Here is a 23,461-nt window from a genome sequence, read left to right as displayed (position 1 = left end):
CCTGCAGTGACCGTGCATGTCCTGTTCCCCTCAGATGTACCCAACTGGATACTGGAAACAGAAACAAACCTCTGAGTTTAGAGGTAATTCCCAGCTGGACTTCAGTCAACATAGAGTGCAGACTAAATGCAAAAAAAACCGATAGAATAGTTTGGGGATTTGAGTTGATACCATTAAGCCTGAACAAATGGAAAGCTGCCAGATTGGGAAAGGATTTAAAATTTTTAAAAAAGATGTCAGTTCAAATAAAATATGAACCATGTCAGGATGGAGCCCAGTGGTAGATCTTTTGGGGACTTCTGGTTACTGGGGCAGGAAGAGAAGCCATTGTCAGCAGTCCTCTGGCTATCACTCAGTAGCACTCAGGAAAAAGGATAGAACTCAGCTGAGAAAGCCAATTTGGCTTTCCTGGCAACCTGCAGACCAATTCAAGATATCAGTGACATGAACTTGTTTCCACCAAATGATGGAATCTGAGAGGAAAAACTGAAGAGGCACAGGACTGAGCTAGCATAAACGATGAGGGAAACAGATCATTGAATGGGCAGTAGGGCCACAGGAAACAGCAGGTTGAATTTTAATCCATAACTAGAATGGGTAAGTGGAACTGCACCATGGCGTGTTTAATTTGTTTTAGGTTCCAGTTTATGAAATAAGAAAACTACACCTCAGTCAGAAACAGCTCCAAAGGGAATTGTATGTAGGGCATCCAATTGGAGACTGTGGCATCTGGCTAGGATCATCGTAAGTTGACTGGCACGGGGGACATAGCAGTCACTAGTGCCACCATAAGGACTAGCATCAGGGGAAATGGGCTGCAACCTTAGTTTAATATTGAGATACATGAGACTGGAAATGATGGAATCTGGGGTAAAAACACGAACTGCTGGACAGACTCAATAGATCAGGCAGCAAAGCCTCTAAGAAGACCACAGCGTTGTTGTTGGGTTTGGAGGCTTGTGTGCCTCAATGACCTGGAGAGCTAAGTTGGCTGGAGTCAGAGCTTTGGCTTTGGCTCTTGGTAGTATCATCGATGGCAAACAGGTCAAAGGTTACAGGCCAGACTAACATTGGTCCACTGGTCCTCCAGGTTCGGGGGTTCAGCTCAGGGCTAACAACCCTAACTGGTAAAACAAAATTGATACTGAAAGAGCAATGAAGAATTCCTCTACATCTGAGTGTGACTCCACCCGGGACCTGCATGGCTGACAGTAGATCAAATGGATAGGAGGCTACTGACATGATGACGGAAGCCCTGAGCACTGCCCGAGGTGGAGGACCTTCATTGTTGCTCTAAATGCCAGAGGCATAATGGCAGTAAGGAAGAAGGCAGCATAAAGTCATAGAGCATTACAGCACAGGAATAGACCCTTCAGCCTATCTCGGATGTGCCAAGCTGTTACTTTGTCTGGTCCCATCAACCAGCAACTGGATCATAGCCCTCCATACCCTCTGGTCCCCTAGATCACAGAGAAAGTTCATAATGAATACATTGCTTCACTATTCCCCAGTTAGAGGACCTTAACATCTGTGAAGACAACATAAAACAGGTTGATACGCTAGAATGTGACAATGTTAAGAAAGAGGCTGTGCTGGAACTTTTAAAAACGTTAGGATTGATATTTCCCTGGGTTCAGATGGGATACATGCCATGGTTACTATGGAAAGCAAGAGAAGAGATTGCTGTGCCTTTGGCAATGATCTCTGCATCGTCACTGGCCACAGAAGTAGCACCAGATGTGGCAAGTGTTACTCCTTTGATCAAGACAGGGACTAGGGATAGCCCTGGGAATTAGACCAGAGAGACTTACATCAGTGGTGGGCAAACTAATGGAGAAGATTCTTTGAGGCAGGATTTATGAACATTTAGAGAAACACAGTCTGATTAGGGATACTCATCATGGCTTTGAAGGGCAGGTAATGCCTCATAGTCATAGTCATACTTTATTGATCTCGGGGGTAATTGGTTTTCATTATAGTTTCACCATAAATAATAAATAGTAATAGAACCATAAATAGTTAAATAGTAATATGTAAATTATGCCAGTAAATTATGAAATAAGTCCAGGACCAGCTCAGGGTGTCTGATCCTCCAAGGGAGGAGTTGTAAAGTTTGATGGCCACAGGCAGGAATGACTTCCTATGACGCTCTGTGTTGCATCTCGGTGGAATGAATCTCTGGCTGAATGTACTCCCGTGCCCACCCAGTACATTCTGTAGTGGATGGAAGGCATTGACCAAGATGGCATGCAACTTAGACAGCATCCTCTTTTCAGACACCACCGTGAGAGAGTCCAGTTCCATCCCCACAACATCACTGGCCTTACGAATGAGTTTGTTGATTCTGTTGGTGTCTGCTACCCTCAGCCTGCTGCCCCAGCACACAACAGCAAACATGATAGCACTGGCCACCACAGACTCGTAGAACATCCTCAGCATCGTCCAGCAGATGGTAAAGGACCTCAGTCTCCTCAGGAAATAGAGACAGCTTTGTCCCTTCTTGTAGACAGCCTCAGTGTTCTTTGACCAGTCCAGTTTATTGTAAATTCGTATCCCCAGGTACTTGTAATCCTCCACATGTCCACACTGACCCCCTGGATGGAAACAAGGGTCACCGGTACCTTAGCTCTCCTCAGGTCTACCACCAGCTCCTTAGTCTTTTTCACATTAAGCTGCAGATAATTCTGCTCACACCATGTGACAAAGTTTCCTACCGTAGCCCTGTACTCGGCCTCATCTCCCTTGCTGATGCATCCAACTTTGGCAGAGCCATCCGAAAACTTCTGAAGATGACAAGACTCTGTGCAGTAGTTGAAGTCTGAGGTGTAAATGGTGAAGAGAAAAGGAGACAAGACAGTCCCCTGTGCAGCCCCAGTGCTGCTGATCACTCTGTCGGACACACAGTGTTGCGAGCACACGTACTGTGGTCTACCTGATCTAATCAGGAGCCTGATTAAATGCTTTGAGGATGTAACAAAACACATTGAAGGTAGAGCAGTGGATGTGGTGTACTGTATATAGATTTTAGTAAGGTGTTTGATCAGGATCCCTGATAGACTTATTCAGAAGGTCAGGAGGTATGGAATCCAGGGAAATATAGCTATGTGGATTCAGAATTGGTTGCTCACAGAAGGCAGAGGATGTAGTAAGTGTGTTGGGCGCCCTCCCAGAGGTGGGTAGAGGCGGATATGTCAGGGGCATTTAAGAAACTCTTATGCACATAGGGAGTTGATAGAAAAATGAAGGGCTATGTAGATGGGAAGGATTTAGTATATCTTAGAGTAGATTAAAAGATCAGCACAACACTGTGAAACGAAGAGCCTATGTAATGTTGTGTTCTATGCCCTCCCATCCATGTACTAATCTAAACTATTCGTCAATGTTGCAATCAAACCCACATCCACCATTTCTGCTGGCAACTCGTTCCATACGCACACCACCCTCTGAGCGAAGGAGTTCCTCTCAGGTTTCCCTTAAATATTTCACCTTTCACCCTTAACTTACGACCTCTTGTTCTGGTCTCACCCTACCTCGGTGGTTAAAGACTGCTTGATTTATCATGAATATACTCATCATCTTGTATACCTTTATCAATTCTTCCGTCATTAGGACTTTACGAGGGGTGATTGATAAGTTCATGCTGTAAGGTAGAAGGAGTCTATTTTAGAAAACCTAGCATATTTAGTTTTCCACATAGTCCCCTTCTACATGTGCACACTTAGTCCAGCGGTTGTGGAGCATATGGATCCCTTCTTTGTAGAAGTGGTCCACAGCAGGGGTGATTAATAAGTTTGTGGCCTAAGGTAGAACGAGATAAGTTATTAAATTCAAACTTTCTGCATTATCACTCAAAGAGTTGAACACATGCATGTAACTAGAGCGTCTTGGACCTCCAGGTGGTCCACATCAAGGGGTGATTGATAAGTTTATGACCTAAGGTAGAAGGAGATGAGTTATACAGCTCTCGTTACATGCATGTGCAGTTCAACTCTTTGAGTGAAAATACAGAAATTTTGAAGTTAATAACTCATCTCCTTCTACCGTAGGCCATGAACTTATCAATCCCCCCCCCCCAGCTGAGGACCACTTTTTGGAGGTCCAAGACGCTGACTTCTACAAAGAAGGGATCCGTATGCTCCACGACCGCTGGACTAAGTGTGTAAATGTAGGAAAAATAAATGTGCTTGGTTTTCTAAACTTGACTCCTTCTACCTTAGCCACAAAGTTATCAATCACTCCTTGTATCTCTTGGGCTTCAGGGAAGAAAGTCCTAATGTATTTAACCCCAGGTGTGTTAGTAAAAATCATCTCTTCAAAGACACATCACTTAGCTGAATAGTAAAAATCATCTCTTTAAAGACACATCACTTTGCTGAATAGTAAAAATCATCTGTTTAAAGACACATCACTTTGCTGAATATTAACGCATCTCCGACACCTTGATCTTGACACCATTTGTCCTGTCATTCAGTGTGAATCTATTTCTCAATCAAACTACATGGTAAGGAAATCTCAGCTGTTCTTGCCACCTCCAGTCTCAACAGTTCACCTGGAGTTAAATGCAGCTTGTCCCATGACAAGATATTCGGCTGTTTATACTTTCACAACATTATGTATCTGAAAAACGAATCTAAAAGTCACTGATTTATCAGATACCCTTTTAAGTTGAAAAGTAAATTATTAATGCACTGCTCACATCATGAATTTTGATTGCACACCAATGCTCTCAGGTGAACCAACAGCTCGGATTAATCTCAGCTCCAGCTGTCCCACTGTAGATCATTACACTGAGGACTGCTCTGGATGATATTTCACCTGATTGCTTTGAAACCTTATACTATCTCTCTTTCACAGAACTCTGTTTTGCATATGCACTTAGTACCGCTTTGGGCAACACCTTGTAAAGGGTAGTACAGATTTGGGTCACAATGGTTGTGCTTATCAGCACAGTAGGTCCTGAAAATGCTCAGATTCTGTAGACTATGGGTTCCCAAATTTTTTTCATGCTGTGGACTTTTATCATTAACCGAGGAGTCATGGACCCCATTTGGGAACCTCTGCTTTAGAGGGGAATCACAGACGATGATTTGGGTCAAGACCCTCAATCTGAACTGAAAGAGTAGTGGGGATGTGATCAGAATAAAGTGGGAAGGCAGAGGGCAAGTGTAAACTTAAATTCGCGGACCAATAACCACACCACAACAGTTCCCTACTTTATCCTTTTCACCAGTTTATTTGTTCGAACTCAGCTGGCGAGAAGTTCGAGGCCAAATACCAGTGGGACAGATTTCTTCTCCCTACTGTTGGCTCATGTCAAATTTCTAACTGAATTAGTACAGCATTGGCTTTTATCCCGTGCAAAGAGTTGTTAATCATTACAGAACATGTGCAAATCTTTGTGGTTTGACAGTTATGCAGAAGTCAGCTATCTTTGTCAATTAGGCAGTCACGCGGGGTGGGTATAAATCAATTAGGCAGTCACACAGGGCGGGTATAAATCAATCAGGCAGTCATGCGGGGCAGGTATTACACAAGTGCTGACAAAGTGCAAAGCTCTAAAAATCATTCCGTACCTCCCCAACAACCTTAAACTTCATCATTTCCCTCCTTTTTATCATTACATGATAACCTTTCACAACAGATTGTCGTTTCTACAACATGATACAAGTTATGGCCAAAGGCATTGTAGGCTACAGATAATAATTAAAATTATTACAATCAGACTTCTAAAATGCAAAAACACCCCCCCTCCCCCCAGAAGTCCTCGAATATATTAAAGGGCCAGGGCCATCCGGTTCTGTTGGACTGTTTGCCGGATTGCAATCATTCCGGTGGATATTTCAGTCACCTGTGCTTGAGTATCAGTTAGTGCCCCGGCCGTATTGTCGGCTAACTCTCCTAGGGCTGCTGCTAAGTTAATTACCTCCCTGGAATTTCTAGCTGTCCCATAGGAGGGGAAGACGTTCATCCAAAATCTCTCAGATTCTGTTATACCCCTTCATTGCCTATTCCAGTGGGGGTGTTCCTTAGGATGATCCATAACTCTCAAATGGGGCACCAGATATAACAACATCCACTCCACCCCTTGTCCTGCTTCAGAGTTCCTGTCCTTCCTATCCCACTAGGATCCGGCTTCTCCCCTGGTGACCAGGCTCAATTTCCACATACCCAATGGGTTCCATTGACAGGTTGCAGGGGATTGCAGGTATCTGCGTACTGCATACAAGTGCTGTTTCCTAGCTGGTATGGGGCATTGGAATTATCATTATAATAACATCAGGTCTTGATGGGTCCAGGAGGGGGCACTATACTAATCCCGGGCCACAATTTGGATGGATCTTGGGGAGGGGATCAGAGGTACCACCCATTAAAGCAGCAGGGAGAACAGTTTGTTCGTTGATGGGTTCCATACAATTCACTGCGCTCCCAGTCCTCCTTTCGTAGAACTGTGTAAGGGATGTTCGTTCATCCAAGGTAGGGGGGGACCACTGACATAGGGATCGTGGTTTTACCGTGCTGTGGGATTTCAGCACATACCCAACATGCCCCTCGTTCTACCTGCTGAGTATAGGTATGGCACAGGGATAAAAAGGTATTTACTTGGGGGCCTCCTGATACCACAATAGCACCCCCCCCCCCGTCTATATCAACCAATACATCTTCTTCTGCTTAGTCCTTATTGGTTTCTTCCTCCACACGTTTACAGTCCGTTTGATGTATCCAGCGGAGCTGCCCTTCCACCTTCACCGCTGTGGGTGTTGTCAGTAGCACTTGGTGTGGTCCTTTCCACCTCGGTTCCAACTTCTTCTGATCCCAGTTTTTAATCAGGACAAAATCTCCAGGCTCAGTCATGGAGTAGTCACCTCTACACTGGGTTTCATCCTCTTGGTAGACCTGTCGTACTTGTGAATGCAAGCTTTGGAGAGTTTTGGTTAGCTTACATAATTATTTTCCCGTTTCCTCCCCCAAGGTATGCATATCTAATTTTGCAGGTAAGCTCTCAGGGAGGAGAGGTAGACAAGGTTGGGGTCCCCATGGGGTTCTCAAAGGCTTCCTGTAGATAATTTCTGCAGGTGATAACCCTGCCTTACTTGATGGCGTGATTCTCATATGGAATAGGGCTAAGGGTAAAACCTTCAACCAGGTCAGTCCAGTTTCTTGTGTAAGTTTGGCCAGCTTATCTTTCAAAGTACCATTGGCTCATTCCACTATGCTGGCTGCTTTCGGATGATGGGTGCAGTGGAACTGCTGTTTTATAGCAAGTTCTTTACAGACTTCCTCATTTATTTTGGCAACAAAATGTGGCCCCTTGTTCGAGCTTATCATTTCTGGAAGTCCATAGCGAGGAATTATTTCTTTTAGCAATATTTTCACAACAGTCATAGCGGTATTATTAGTTGTAGGATCAGCTTCAGTCCATCTGCTAAATACATCTACTATCACTAAGCAATACTTGTAACAATGTACTCTAGGTAGTTCTATAAAATCAAGTTATAAACAAGAAAAAGGTTCACCAGGCAAGGGGTTAGTTCTGGAAACATGAGGCATCCCCTTTCCGGCATTCATTTTTTTTACAAGTTAAACATGCTTCGGCTCATTTTTCAGCTGCCTGCTGCAAGTCAGGGTGCCACCAATGTATTAACCATTCCCTCCTTGTCTAGCTGTGTACAATTACGTACATAATCTATTAAGATAGGTAAAAACACAGAAGGAACACAGACCTGTCCTGCAGGGGTCACCCATAAATTGGTCTGAGTTCAAGGTGGCAACCCATTTGGGACCATAGTTTGCGCTCTCCTTCAGGGGCATTTCCCTGGAAGTTACGTATTTTCCCCCATGTCTGGCATACCGATCCTTAGGTTTTGTCTAATAAGAGGTTGCTGGGCTCTGAGGGGACTAAAAGTGTAGGGTCCAAGGCTGTCTGTTTAGCTGCTGCATCAGCCCGAGCATTACCCTTTGAAACCTCACTGGATTCCCCAGTATGGGCTGCACATTTAATAATAGCCAAAACTCGAGGTAGCTGTAGAGCGGTGAGTGAATTGTTTACAAAGGTAGCATTACTAATGAGGTGGCCAGAGGAAGTCAGGAATCTCGTAACTCCAAATGCATAACGGGAGTCCGTGTAAAAGTTCGCACTTTAGTCTGTTGCTAGGATACAGGCACAAGTCAGAGCAAACAGCTCAGCCTTCTGAGCAGAGACAGCTGTTTCAAAAGAAGCCTGCTCAATTACTTCACTGTCCATCACTATCGCATAGCCAGAACATTGTTTCCCTGCTGGATCCACAGAAGAGCTTCCATCCTCATAAAACGTTGCCTCAGGCTTGAGGGGTTATTGCGGAACGGATGGGAGAGTCTGTCCTTCTTTCACGGTGATCTGGACAGGGTGGGGGAGAGAGTTGGTGCGGCTGACTTCATGGCCTGAAATTTCCCAGAGATGTGGTACAACGTCTTGGGTTTGGTCAATATTAAAAGAATGTCTTACCAGATGTCCCGTCTTCACCTTCGACTCCTTCCAGTATCGGAGTTGGCCCGCGGCCAAATCTTGCCAGTCTCCCTCGGTGCTGGAGGCTTGTTTCTTCAAGGTGTAGGCAAGGAACCCAGGCTCTTTGGCTTGAACCCAGGGCAAACCCTAATGGTGGTATGGGAAACCACCAGTCCTGTCTGTCGCCAAAGGAAATCTGGAACACTGCCCTCTTTTTCTTTAACCTCTCCAATCACTGTGACTGAGAACTTCTGTCCCTCGAGGGGTGCATAATATTGGCTTTCCTCAGTGGCGCACCCCGTAAGGTCATAAAACAGGGTCACATGGGGGTCAACAGCTGGTAGTGGGGTTCAAACGAAGTGAAGTCCAGATTAAGTGCCCACCACTGGGGGGTTGGTAACTGGGGAAGCCGTCGGTTGTTCACTGGTCTCAGAGTGATACCCTTGAATGTGCATAGAATCTCGTCTTCCAACGGACAGAGCAAGTCTCTCCCTGCTAGATTACACCCCAGACTGGTGGTGGCTGTAAATGAAACCTCACACTGGGTCCCCTTGGAATTCCACCTGCAGTGGCTGGGGACGTGAATACATGTGTTCCGTGCTTCGGTTCCCATTTCTGATCCCCAGATACAGCCCACTCGTGTCCTTCCTGCTGAACATATCTATATACTACTAAAACTCTCATGCTCTGTCTGTCTGTTTGTGACTGCCAATTAGCGCAAACGGTGCATTACAGCGGCACTTTTTCTGGCTAAATCAAATTAAAATGCGCTAACACAGAATACAGGCAAAGTTCAGGGTTATATATTTGTATGAAATTGCTCATTCGCCAAAAATCAACAGGCTGGCTTTCACCCGAGACCCGATTGGCCATCATGGAAATCGGGACGCCACATCCCGACGCATGCGCACGGCCAGCCTCAGCAGCGACACCTACCGGAGCAAAAGGGCAGGGCAGCTCTATTTCACACGGTCACATTCTGCTAATCACCATCAGTATGTGCAGGATTGGGACAGATCTAACTGCCACCCATCAATAAGAGATAATTATTGTAATGAGGTACTTCGAGACACCCATAAAACCCTTTGCTGCAGTCAAAAGACAGCAGTGACTATATCACGTCCATTTAGGAGAGCATCAACAACATCATCAAGAATAATCAGCATCCTTTGGTGTTAGTGCTTCGTATCTTCTATCCAGCATTAGAGTAAAAATGGTCCGCATAATTATGCCATGTGGAAAGGGAGCGGGGACATTAGTCGGCGGGAGGAGAAGATGGCAGCACGTGCGCAGCTCTCCGGTGAAAATGATATTGTATCCGTTAAATAGGGGCCGTGGACAATTCTGATTTGATGGAGAATGGACGTGAAACCACAGAGGAACATCTAGAGAAATTTCTGAAATGCCCGTTCGCTGCTGTCGTTACTGTGCGGTCGTGAATCTTTTGGAGGGTAGGCCTCAAAATTCCCGGCCTTGCCTGCTTTTGGCGACCGAGAAGGAAGTCGAGTCGTTCGGACAGAGTTGGTGCTCAGTACTCAGTGTCGGAGAGCTGATCAGAGCTCGAAGGTTTCGGATGACTCAGAGTCGGATTGTGGTCGGCATGGCAGGGAGAATTTTTCTTCCTTCTCCCGTCTGCGTGAGATGTGGGTCATTTGAGAAACTTTGAACTTTTACTGTGCTCACGGACCTCATTATCAAGTTATGGTATTGTTACACTGTTTGTAGCTATATGTTATAATTATGTGGTTTTGTCAATTTTTTCAGTCATGGTTTTACTGTGTTTTAGTCATAGTCATAGTCATACTTTATTGATCCCGGGGGAAATTGGTTTTCGTTACAGTTGCTCCATAAATATTAAATAGTAATAGAACCATAAATAGTTAAATAGTAATATGTAAATTACGCCAATAAATTATGAAATAATTCCAGGACCAGCCTATTGGCTCAGGATGTCTGACCCTCCAAGGGAGGAGTTGTAAAGTTTGATGGCCACAGGCAGGAATGACTTCCTATGGCGCTCAGTGCTGCATCTCGGTGGAATGAGCCTCTGGCTGAATGTACTGCTGTGCCCACCCAGTACATTATGTAGTGGATGGGAGACATTGACCAAGATGGCATGCAACTTAGACAGCATCCTCTTTTCAGACACCACCATGAGAGGGTCCAGTTCCATCCCCACAACATCACTGGCCTTATGAATGAGTTTGTTGATTCTGTTGGTGTCTGCCACCCTCAGCCTACTGCCCCAGCACACAACAGCAAACATGATAGCAGTGGCCATTACAGACTCATAGAATATTCTCAACATCGTCTGGCAGATGTTAAAGGACCTCAGTCTCCTCAGGAAATAGAGACAGCTCTGACCCTTCTTGTAGACAGCCTCAGTGTTCTTTGACCAGTCCAGTTTATTGTAAATTCGTATCCCTAGGTATTTGTAATCCTCCACCATGTCCACACTGACCCCCTGGATGGAAACAGGGGTCACCGGTACCTTAACTCTCCTCAGGTCTACCTCCAGCTCCTTAGTCTTTTTCACGTCAAGCTGCAGATAATTCTGCTCACACCATGTGACAAAGTTTCCTACCGTAGCCCTGTACTCAGCCTCATCTCCCTTGCTGATGCATCCAACTTTGGCAGAGTCATCCGAAAACTTCTGAAGATGACAAGACTGTGCAGTAGTTGAAGTCGGAGGTGTAAATGGTGAAGAGAAAGGGAGACAAGACAGTCCCCTGTGGAGCCCCAGTGCTGCTGATCACTCTGTTGGACACCCAGTGTTGCAAGCACACGTACTGTGGTCTGCCAGTTTTGTGATATCACACCGGAGGAAATAATGTATCATTTCTTAATGCATACATTACTAAATGACAATAAAAGAGGACTATGTGTCTTCATAATCATAAGAAATGACGCCAAACGTCGTCTGGAAGCGGCAAGGAGAGGGAAAGAACAAGAATCGGATGAGGCCAGGGCTGCATGACTCCAGGATCAAACAGTCAGGACAAAAAAGGATGAGAAAGGAAGAGACAGAGGAGGAGAGGCATGCACGTCTCCAGGAGAAAACAACAAACAGCAGAAGAGATGAAGAGACGGGATGAAAGGGCTGCATGTCTCCAGAATGACAACGAGAGGCACGAGGGTGGCATATAAACCAGAAATGATGCCATCAAATGTGTCCTTTGTTAACTGAGGAGGAGCTATATTTGCTTTGCTATGCATCGTTCTTCTTTAATAAACTGAGGTTTTCGACTTCATTTTCCAAAAGCAAAGCGATACCAATAGCATTCAGGAAAATTTAATGTTCATTCTAGTCACATCAGACTGCACTACCCTTCTCTCAAAGGGTGCCCCAACTGGTCACCCCATTGTCTAGTTCTCCTTTAATATTAGTTCCCTTCGGGGTTGATCGGGATTCGAAAGCCGGGTCCCAGTAATATGTCAAAGCTCGTCACATTCTATTTCGATCATTGTCAGGCCAATCCATATTATTTGTTTTCATCATGTTGGCAAACTTGATTGGTAAGCATTGGAGCAGCAGGGCATTAAACTGGGGGAACAAATTCCCATTTTTAGAGGCTTGGTCTCCTGCGAAAGTGCCGTAGCAGGCCACAAATCGCTCTCGATAGTCTGGTCCCGATTTTCCGGGCTTAGGTTTGCATTCAAGTACTTTAGTGATATTTACAGGTTGTTGGAGAGCCCTCTCCAGGGCTTGAATAATCTGGTCTGTATGTTCATTCTCATTATGGATTCCCGCCTGTAACTCCTGATAGGTATGGTATCCTAATTCTGCCTTCCATTTCTGCCCCTCATCAGCTGAGAGAATCATACAGCAGAGATCAAATAAATCTTGTGGGGTCACGTTATACACTTGTATAGTACTGCGGACCTACTGAGCAACCTATGCTGGTAAACAACAGGAATTCTGCAGATGCTGGAAATTCAAGCAACACACATAAAAGTTGCTGGTGAACGCAGCAGGCCAGGCAGTATCTCTAGGAAGAGGTGCAGTCGACGTTTCAGCCGAGACCCTTCGTCAGGACTAACTGAAGGAAGAGTGAGTAAGGGATTTGAAAGTTGGAGGGGGAGGGGGAGATCCAAAATGATAGGAGAAGGCAGGAGGGGGAGGGATGGAGCCAAGAGCTGGACAGGTGATAGGCAAAAGGGATACGAGAGGATCATGGGACAGGAGGTCCGGGAAGAAAGACAAGTCGGGGGGGGGGGAGGGACCCAGAGGATGAGCAAGGGGTATATTCAGAGGGACAGAGGGAGAAAAAGGAGAGTGAGAGAAAGAATGTGTGTATAAAAATAAGTAACAGATGGGGTACGAGGGGGAGGTGGGGCATTAGTGGAAGTTAGAGAAGTCAATGTTCATGCCATCAGGTTGGAGGCTACCCAGACGGAATATAAGGTGTTGTTCCTCCAACCTGAGTGTGGCATCATCTTTACAGTAGAGGAGGCAGTGGATAGACATGTCAGAATGGGAATGGGATGTGGAATTAAAATGTGTGGCCACTGGGAGATCCTGCTTTCTCTGGCGGACAGAGCGTAGGTGTTCAGCAAAGCGGTCTCCTAGTCTGCGTCGGGTTCCAACCTGAGTGTGGCTTCATCTTTACAGTAGAGGAGGCCGTGGATAGACATGTCAGAATGGGAATGGGATGTGGAATTAAAATATGTGGCCACTGGGAGATACTGCTTTCTCTGGCGGACAGAGCGTAGGTGTTCAGCAAAACGATCTCCCAGTCTGCGTCAGGTCTCGCCAATATGTAGATGGCCTCATTGGGAGCACTGGACACAGTATACTGTTAAGATGAAGCCACACTCAGGTTGGAGGAACAACATCTTATATTCTGTCTGGGTAGCCTCCAACCTGATGGCATGAACATTGACTTCTCTAACTTCCACTAATGCCCCACCTCCCCCTCGTACCCCATCTGTTACTTATTTTTATACACACATTCTTTCTCTCACTCTCCTTTTTCTCCCTCTGTCCCTCTGAATATACCCCTTGCCCATCCTCTGGGTCCCCCCCCCCACTTGTCTTTCTTCCCGGACCTCCTGTCCCATGATCCTCTCGTATCCCTTTTGCCTATCACCTGTCCAGCTCTTGGCTCCATCCCTCCCCCTCCTGTCTTCTCCTATCATTTTGGATCTCCCCCTCCCCCTCCAACTTTCAAATCCCTTACTCACTCTTCCTTCAGTTAGTCCTGACAAAGGGTCTTGGCCTGAAACATCGACTGTACCTCTTCCTAGAGATGCTGCCTGGCCTGCTGCGTTCACCAGCAACTTTTATGTGTGTAACCTATGCTGGTTTTTCTTTTCTATCTGGGGCCTGATTCATGATCGTTATCATTTCTTGAGGCTTCCAGGGTGCATGGTTTTATTGGATTCTTCCCTCCCTGGATCTCAGGGTATAGAGAGCCTCTCCTTCCCTGCTGCCGCTGTTTTACCTGAGCGGCCACCGTATCTGAGTACTGGGAGGATTGGGGTTCGGGAGCACTGGGTGCACTTGGCCCCTGGTAAGGTAGGGGATACGGTGGGTGCCCAATCCTCATTGCGGTCACTGTCCTCAAACAGGGTCGGTATGCCAGACATAGGTTCGGGATCCCGTATTGGCCCTGGACCTTGCGCGTGGCATTGCCGATCTAAACCTTCCTGTCGGTCCATATCTGCCTTTGCCTGTTTTCTTTTTTTCCCGTTCTTTAATCAATAATTTCCACATTTTTTTAACTGCAATTCTTTTTCCAATTTAAATTTACTGCTTGTTCACAGGGGGTTATATCACAAGTTCCCCCGGTGGCCACACACTGCTTCCCAGTTTCTTTGTTAGCGCTGCACTTAACATCCCCGGGTAGACTGCAGGAGAGTGCCTTTCCCCTCTGTTCAGCCAAACATTTGTCCGGTCCAGTGCTGGTCATTTTACTGGGTCAACTGCCTGTCACCCAATTAGTTACTTCAATTTACCAGGCCACTGCCACTGGCCCGCTGGGTCAGTTAGAATAAACCAGGTCAGTTACCCACTTATCTACAAACCTCATTTCCAGAAAAGTTGGGATATTTTCCAAAATGCAATAAAAACAAAAATCTGTGATATGTTAATTCACGTGAACCTTTGTTTAACTGACAAAAGTACAAAGAAAAGATTTTCAATAGTTTTACTGACCAACTTAATTGTATTTTGTAAATATACACAAATTTAGAATTTGATGGCTGCAACACACTCAACAAAAGTTGGGACAGAGGCATGTTTGCCATTGTGTTATGTCACCTTTCTTTTTAATAACACTTTTTAATCGTTTTGGAACTGAGGATACTAATTGTAGTAGATTTGCAATTGGAAATTTTGTCCATTCTTGCTTGATGTAGGACTTCAGCTGCTCAACAGTCCGTGGTCTCCGTTGTCTGATTCTCCTCTTCATGATATGCCATACATTTTCAATAGGAGATAGATCTGGACTGGCAGCAGGCCAGTCAAGCACACGCACTCTGTGTCTACAAAGCCACGCTGTTGTAGCCCATGCAGAATGTGGTCTGGCATTATCCTGCTGAAATAAGCATGGACATCCCGGGAAGAGACGTCACCTTGATGGCAACATATGTCTCTCTAAAATCCTAATATACGCCTCAGAGTCAATGGTACCTTCACATACATGCAACTCACCCATGCCGTGGGCACTGATGCACCCCCATACCATCACAGATGCTGGCTTTTGCACCTTTCGCTGATAACAATCAGGATGGTCGTTTTCATCTTTGGCACAGAGAACTGGACGCCCGTTTTTTCCGAAAACTAGCTGAAATGTGGACTCATCTGACCACAGCACATGGTTCCATAGTCTTTCGGTCCATCTGAGATGAGCTCGGGCCCAGAGAACTCGCCGGCATTTCTGCATAGAGTTGATGTATGGCTTCCTCCTTGCGTAATACAGTTTCAAGTTGCATTTCTGGATGCAGCGACGGACTGTGTTGAGTGACAGTGGTTTTCCGAAGTACTCCCGAGCCCAGGTGGCTATAATTGTCACAGTAGCATGACTTTTCTGTGCACTATTCAATCTTATTTTAACTCTGTCCCAACTTTTGTTGAGTGTGTTGCAGCCATCAAATTCTAAATTTGTGTATATTTACAAAATACAATTAAGTTGATCGGTAAAACTATTGAAAATCTTTTCTTTGTACTTTTGTCAGTTAAATAAAGGTTCACGTGAATTAACGTATCACAGATTTTTGTTTTTATTGCATTTTGGAAAATATCCCAACTTTTCTGGAAATGGGGTTTAAATTACCGGGTTGCTGCCCCCCCCACAAATAGACCGGGCCTTTTTGGACCATTGCCCAATTAGTCAAGTCAACTCAATTATACAGCTTAATCGACCAGGCCAAAGACCTGTTGTCCAATTCTTCAGCACCCGCAGAGTTTAATACTCACAAAAGCAACTGCTAGCCTTATTTTCCGTTAATACTCACAAAAACAACTGCTTACCTTATTCTCCCGGTCTGGGTGGTTCGTTGGATCCCGTCAAGGTAGAAGGGCGAGGGGTGGGAGTTTCAGACAAGTAGAAGGGACAGTCAGAGGTAAAACACTTTGGGGAGACCTACTGCCCGTTTATTTGTTCAAACTCAGCCGGTGAGAAGTTCGAGGCCAAATACAAGTGGGACAGATTTCCTCTCCCTATTGTTGGCTCGTGTCAAACTTCTAACTTAGTATAGCATTGGCTTTTATACCGTACAAAGAGCTGTTAATCATTACAGAACATGTGCAAACAGAAGGGCCTTCTTTGTGGTTTGACAGTTATGCAGAAGTCAGCTATCTTTGTCAATCAGGCAGTCACACGGGGCAGGTATTACACAAGTCATGCTGACAAGTGCAAAGTTCTAAAAATCATTCCCTACCTCCCCAACACCCTTAAACTTCATCACAAGAGTCTGCAAGGCATAGATGGATCTATTTGAGGAGGGGAGAGCAGAAATAGTGAGGTGTGATACATGGAGGCAACAAAAGGCTGCAGATGATGGAATCATCATCTAATAGGAATGGAATAGGAATTAATAGGAATGGAAGATGAAGCAGGAAACCAAATTAAAAAAGAGAGGTGTCCAGTGTATGAACATTTAATTTTCCAAATTCAGGTAACCTCCTCTCCCTCTGCCCAATCATTCATTCTCCTCCTGGTCTACTCAGTTCCTCCCCCTACACATAGCCAATGTCTCCACCCACTCCTTCTGTCTCTTTCCCCTCCTCTATCTTCTTCATCTGTCCATCACCCACACAATCTGCCCACTGGGTCCCCTTCCCTCACTATTCCCATCTGCCCACTCTACCTCCCTTATTTGGTTCCACATTTCACCTTTTCCTCTAACAAGCCATTATCTGCAACTTTTTATTGCCTCCACTAATCACCTCCCAATCGCTGTTGCTTCTTTCTCCCTTCTCCCTTCCATCTGCCAATCACCACTTCTCATTTGGATTCACCTACTGCTTGTCAGCTCTTGTTGCATCTTTTCATGTCACCTCTAATCCTTCAATGCGGATGAAAGTTCTTGACCCAAAGCATAAACTGCCTGAACCACTGAGTTCCTCCAGCAGTTTGTTTCTGTTTCTTTATTTAATATTGTTCATGTTAAAATAAAGTTTACATTATTATTGTTGATCTAAAGAGATTATTTTATAGAAATTACACCAGAAGGATGTCAAACCCTTGGGCAAAAGTGCACACAATTTGCAAGATTTTTAATCAATCAACCAAATCTTACTCCAAAATATGCATGTTGCATCGTAGTGTATCTCCATCTTGTCCAAAGCAAGTGATGCAGGTTCAATTTAATTTTAGCTATTTCAGGGATCCCTTTGGATTTAATTGCCTCAGGCTCAAATATAATAAGTAAATTTTCAAGTTCTTGGGGATAGTTTCTGCCTATAGTGTGAATCTAGTTCTGATGGAAAATTCACTAAAACATGTGGATTTGTATGCTTAATGGGCATTTATTCATCAGACCATGTATATTATCAGAAGTCATTAGCAATAAAAATCAAACAACAGGAATTCTGCAGATGCTGGAAATTCAAGCAACACACATCAAAGTTGCTGGTGAACGCAGCAGGCCAGGCAGCATCTATAGGAAGAGGTGCAGTCAACGTTTCAGGCCGACGGCCTGAAACGTTGACTGCACCTCTTCCTATAGATGCTGCCTGGCCTGCTGCGTTCACCAGCAACTTTGATGTGTGTTGCAGCAATAAAAATCCATAGCTTTTGGTTAACAGTCCTAATCTCTTAAAAGACACATAGGAATATGTTTTGTTCCCACACATTAAGTTCTGTGTTGAGATTTCAAATTCAGTGCTATTCAATGTCAAATTGACTTTTGACTTGGTTTGGTTATAGTTCTCACTTCTGACACAAAGGTTAGTGAATTCAAATCCTATTCCAGATAATTAACTTTGTATTTAGTCGGAAGTGTTACAGTAGTACAAAGCAAGTGTCATGCTAATTGAGGCTTCAACTTTCAGATGAGTTGTGGGTAGTTGTACATGATTGAATGGCACCATTTGGAAAGAAATATGGCGTTCTCCTGGGTGCTTAGCCATGTTTATCCTTGAATGAACATCACTTTTTTTCTCCCATTCGTGAGACCTTCCTTTGTACCAGTTGGCTGCTGTTTCTCTTCAGAGGTCTGATAAATACTTTGGGACATCCTAAGATTGAAAAAGGCACAAATATTAACTTTAAAAAAATCTATTTTTATATTTAGTGGTAGGGTAAAATGTCACTAGGAAATGGACTGAGACTTTTCGACCTCTTTTCACACAGAACTCTTAAAATCAACAGTCAAAGGAGTTTATCATCTCATCATTCCAGGCTGGAAAGAAAGTAACTTTCAATGGGCATATCATCTTCACAAAGTATGGTATAATCCTCAAAAATAGTGCTTGAGAAATGCACTTCCTTCTAGAAGCTAAGAAGTTACAAATTTATTTAATTACAAATTTAATGCATTATTGCTACAGGAGCAATATGGCAAATCAATTGCTTCAAGCTGTATTTGGTATGTCATTCTGATTAGGGTAACTACAACAAAAGGAAACTGAAAGCAAATACGTGATCTGTATTGTTAATCAATACAGCTTGTGTTGCAATTTTATGCTGAATCATTAATCCATATAACATACAAGTAGGGCAGTTGGGCTTTCTGCCTACCTAAAACTAAACTATTAATCTATTAATCTCTGTTGCTTTTCCAAAAACATGAAGACTTCCTTCATTTAAGTTAAGATGGAATCAACATGTAAAAGGTATTTGAGCAGGTATTTAAGAAAGGCACATGTATAAAAGGAAAGACTTCATTAAGGCCCATGGGATCAGTGTAGATAAACATCATAGTCAGCATAGATTAGTTGGGTAACAAGGGCAAATTCCTTGCTGAATGATTCTAAATTCTCTTGAAATGTTGAATTGGTTTCCATCATCTTTTCAGGCAGCATATTATGAATCATCGTAACTCAGTACATAAAGGGGAAGCATGTCTGTAAACGTAAATTTGCCGGATCAAGTAACGACAGCACAAAAAGAACTTATCTTTTCACCAGTTTATTTCTTCGCGCTCAGCCGGCGAGTGAACTTGGTCCCGACATCAGGGGAGAAGCGTTCTCATCCCTCCGGCGGTTCAACAAGTTCACTGTCTGATGTCAGAATTGTTAGAAGTTGTAAGGCCATCGATACAAAAGAACAATGAGTTTGATGGACTATTGATACAAAAGAACAATCTGTTTGATAGACACTCCAGCCATTTTAGTTAAGAAAGGAAACTTCTGTCGAAACCAAAAGGTGTGCAGAATCAGGAGAGATCTTATGTGGATTTGTGTGAACTTTAACTCTTATCTTGCTCCAAAGAAGCAGCTGTAAGACGTTATTCAAACACACTGCAGTCACAGACATAGTCAGTACTTAACCCATTATTTACAGGAATTTGAGAATCCCCCAATTCCCTTAAACTTTATCATGTCTGTTTTACCTCACACCTCTGCCAGTGAAAATAGTTTCTCCCTGTCAACACTAATAAAAAACCTTCTTAATTTTACAACCTGCTGTTAAATTCCTACTCACATTCCTTGCTGTTTGGAACACAGATAATTAACGTTTTTTGTGCCTGGTACCATAATTTTTAGCTCTGCATTGCCTACTTGGCTTTAAAAAGGTTGTCAAGGGATACACATAAATATACACCCAGTGACCAGTTTGTTAGCTACACCTGTACACCTGCCCATTAATGCAAATACCTACTCTTACCAGGCAGGAATCAATGCAGCACAGGGATCAGTGCTGGGACCCAACTGTTCACAGTCTACATCAGTGATTTGGATTCTACTGAAACAAAACTTCAGAGGGCAGATTGTCAGGGGAATGCAGAAGAACTTCAGTGGTATATATAAAGGGTATCCAACAAAACATAATGCAGAAAATATTAAGTGGCCCATTTTGGTAGAAAGTTTTAGGAAAGGGAAACACTTCTTAAACTATTAAATCCGGCATCCTCTATAAGTAAGTTTGTATGTTCCTTCCTGTGAGTGCGTGGGTTTCCTCCGGGTGCTCCGGTTTCCTCTCACAGTCCAAAGACTTGCGGGTTAGTAGGTTAATTGGTTATTGTAAATAGTCCCATAATTAGGCTAGCATGAAACCAGTATGTTGCTAGGCAACGTGGTTGGAAGGGCTGGAATAAGCAAACAAGTAAATAAATAAAATAAAATCTAATCAGCCAATCACCTGGCAGCATGTCAATGCATAAAAGCTTATAAGTCAAGAGGTTCTGATCAAATGTCAGAATGGGGAAGATACGTGATATAAGTGACTGACTGGAATGATTGTTGATTCCAGAGGAGGTGGTTTGAGTATCTCAGAAACTGCTGGTCTCCTGTGATGATCAATGAACAATATTTTCCAGAGTTTATGGAGAATGGTGTGAAAAATATCTCCAGTGAGTGACAGTTCTGTGGGCTGAAATTCCTTGTTAGTGATAGGGGTCAGAGGAGAATGGCTAGACTGGTTCAAACTGACAGAAAGATGGCAGTGACTCAAGTAACCATGTGTTACAACAGTGATGCAAGTTCAAGTTTATCGTTATCTAGCTGTACATATATACAAGCAAACGAAACAATGGCCCTCTGGACCAGGGGTCCCCAACCTTTTTTGAATTGCGGACTGGTTTAATATTGACAATATTCTTGCGGACCGGCCGACCGGGGGCGTAGGGTTGCCAACGGACAAGAGTAGCAGTCAAATACGTTGTTTACCCAGAGTAAGACTACAATGACCATGAAGCCTTGCGTGGGCACCTGTGTGCGCATGCATGTACGTGCCGATTCCCTTCCCCCCTTACAAATTGATTTTAGCGATTCTGTTCGGGGGGGGAGGTGTTAATCACGACCAGAATACAGGTGATAAGTGGCTAATGTACTCAATTTCGTTTCTAAAAGGGTTTATCTAACGAATTTAATATTAAACACTGCGCATATTTTCCTCGCATGAATATAGAGATAAGTCAATTATCAGGGGAGCTTGAAATAAGTGTGGCACGAACTTCCAATAGAAGTGGCAGAGGCAGGTTCGATATTATCATTTAAAGAAAAAATGATAGGTATATGGACAGGAAAGGAATGGAGGGTTATGGGCTGAGTGCAGGTTGGTCGGACTAGGTGATAGTAGTGTTCGGCACGAACTAGAAGGGCAGAGATCGCCTATTTCCGTGCTGTAATTGTTATATGGTTATATAAGTCAATAGCATCATAACATTTTAAGTAACGTTTGGATATTAAACACACAGCATATATTTTCCCTGTATGAACATATAAAATCATTGCAACACACCAATATCGCTGAATCAGTGGGAGCCCTGGGCTTGTTTTCCTGCAACAAGACGGTCCTATTGAGGGGTGACGGGAGACAGCGATACTTGAACGGGGTTCCTTATGTCCAGTCTATTCCGCAATTTAGTTTTCGTTCCATTCATTGCAGAGATAGCAACGTTTTCAGTGCTTTCGTGGCTATCTCAGGATATTCAGCCTTGACTTTGATCCAGAACGCCGGCAGAGATGTTATGTCAAACATACTTTTCTACCCGCCGTCATTTGCAAGCTGGGGGAGTTGATCTCCTTCCCGCGCTGACATGGATGACGTGTGCGTAATGACCGCGCATGCGTTCAAGCTCAACAGTGGGGGTGACAGGGAATGAGAAAGGGTGCAGCTGACTCCTATCGCCAAAACATATCGTTTCCTCGTGACCCGGTAGCGAAAGCTTTGCGGCCCGGTGGTTGGACTATGGTGTACCCACAAAACATATCTCACACTGTACATGAAACAAAATATTACCAAAAATAAGTTAATGAAGTATAATTCAAACTGCATGTAGTGTGCTGCACAGGTTAACGGTAAACAGCTTGCTGGCATAGTGACAAGACCTCAGAGGTGGCAGGGTATTCATTACTCTCACAGCCTGAGGGAAGAAACTGTTACCAGTCCGACAGTCCTTGTGCACCTCCTTCCTGACGGTACTGGGTCAAAGAGATTGAGGGATGGCTGGTGGGGATCTTCAACAATGTTTCAGACTGTTGGTATACAATGCTGCTGATATATGTTACAAATGTTGAGGGGAGGGAGAGAAAGCATCTCTGAACACACAACATGTTGAACCTTGAAGTGGATGGGCTACCACAGCAAAAGATCACACCGGCTTCCACGCATCTGGCCACTTTATTAGGTACACCTCTGTACCTGATAAAGTGACCACTGAGTGTAGATCAGTTACATATAGGAGCAGGGGAATGGCAGATAGAGTTTAATCCATGCAAGTGTTAGATGTCGAACTTTGGAAGGTCAAGTGTCAGGAGAAAGTACACGGTCAATTGCAGGTCCCCCAACTGCATTGATATACCGAAGTATCCTGGGGTCAAAGTCCATAACCCCATGCTTTCTTTCTTTATTAATCTTTTTATTGATTTAAGAGGAACATAAATACAAACAAGAGGAGAATTATCTCAAATATATATATCAATAACAATACAAACAGATTGAAATAGACCTCATCAAAATCATACATAATGTTAAGCTAGTATATAATATATAATAAAAAAGAAAACAGCAATTCTCCTCTTATCAGTTCATGAAGAGGAAAGAAAAAACTTTGAATTTTAAATGAAGAAAAAAACTCCCACTACACTATACAAAAAAAAAGAAAAAAAAGGGACTGGGCAGTCCACTCTGAGGATATGACCAAAAAAAAAAGAAAGACTTTCTGATCAAATCTAAAACTTCAAAAAAAAAATTGGAAGAGTAATAAATCAAATTAAAACAAAATATTGAATAAAAGGTCACCAGATTTGCTCAAATTTAAAGGATGTATCAAATGTCTGACTTCTTATTTTCTCTAAACTTAAACAGTACATAATGGAGGAAAGCCAATAATAGACAGTAGGTGGATTAGAATCCTTCCACTTCAGTAAAATGGCTCTCCTAGCCAATAAAGTTGAAGAGGCTATCATATGTTGAGCAGAAACAGGAATATTTCCTGGTTTTGATGGGGTAATCCCAAATATTGCCGTAAGTAAGTTAGGTTGTAGGTCCAGATCCAAGACTTTTGATAATGTTTTAAAAATATCTCTCCAAAAATTGTCTAGCTTTATACAAGACCAAAACATATGAGTTAAAGTAGCCACCTCACTATTACATCTGTCACAAATAGGATTGATGTTGGAAAAAACACGTGCTTGTTTATCCTTTGACATAGGGGCCCGATGCACTACCTTGAACTGTATCAAGGAATGATGAGTACAAATAAATGAGCTATCAACCAAATGAAGAATTTTACTCCATTGATTATCTGAAAATGACTCTTGAACTTCCAATTCCCAAGCACGTTTAATTTTATCATTAGAAATCATTTGTAAATTCAATATCCGTTTATAAATTATAGCTATCAACCCTTTTTGAAGTGGTTTAA

At 43.5% G+C, this 23,461-nt stretch overlaps 1 protein-coding gene across 1 annotated transcript in view; it reads left to right on the top strand.

Annotated features, from left to right (window-relative positions):
* Positions 1-23,461, top strand: part of LOC134357481 (leptin receptor overlapping transcript-like 1) — a 76,805-nt gene that overhangs the window by 1,411 nt on the left and 51,933 nt on the right. The window lies entirely within an intron of this gene.

The sequence above is a fragment of the Mobula hypostoma genome, chromosome 16 (assembly GCF_963921235.1).
Source record: "Mobula hypostoma chromosome 16, sMobHyp1.1, whole genome shotgun sequence".
NCBI lineage: Eukaryota > Metazoa > Chordata > Chondrichthyes > Myliobatiformes > Myliobatidae > Mobula > Mobula hypostoma.
The sequence above is the reverse complement of the archived record's forward strand: the minus strand, read 5'-3'. Positions and strand labels throughout refer to the sequence as shown.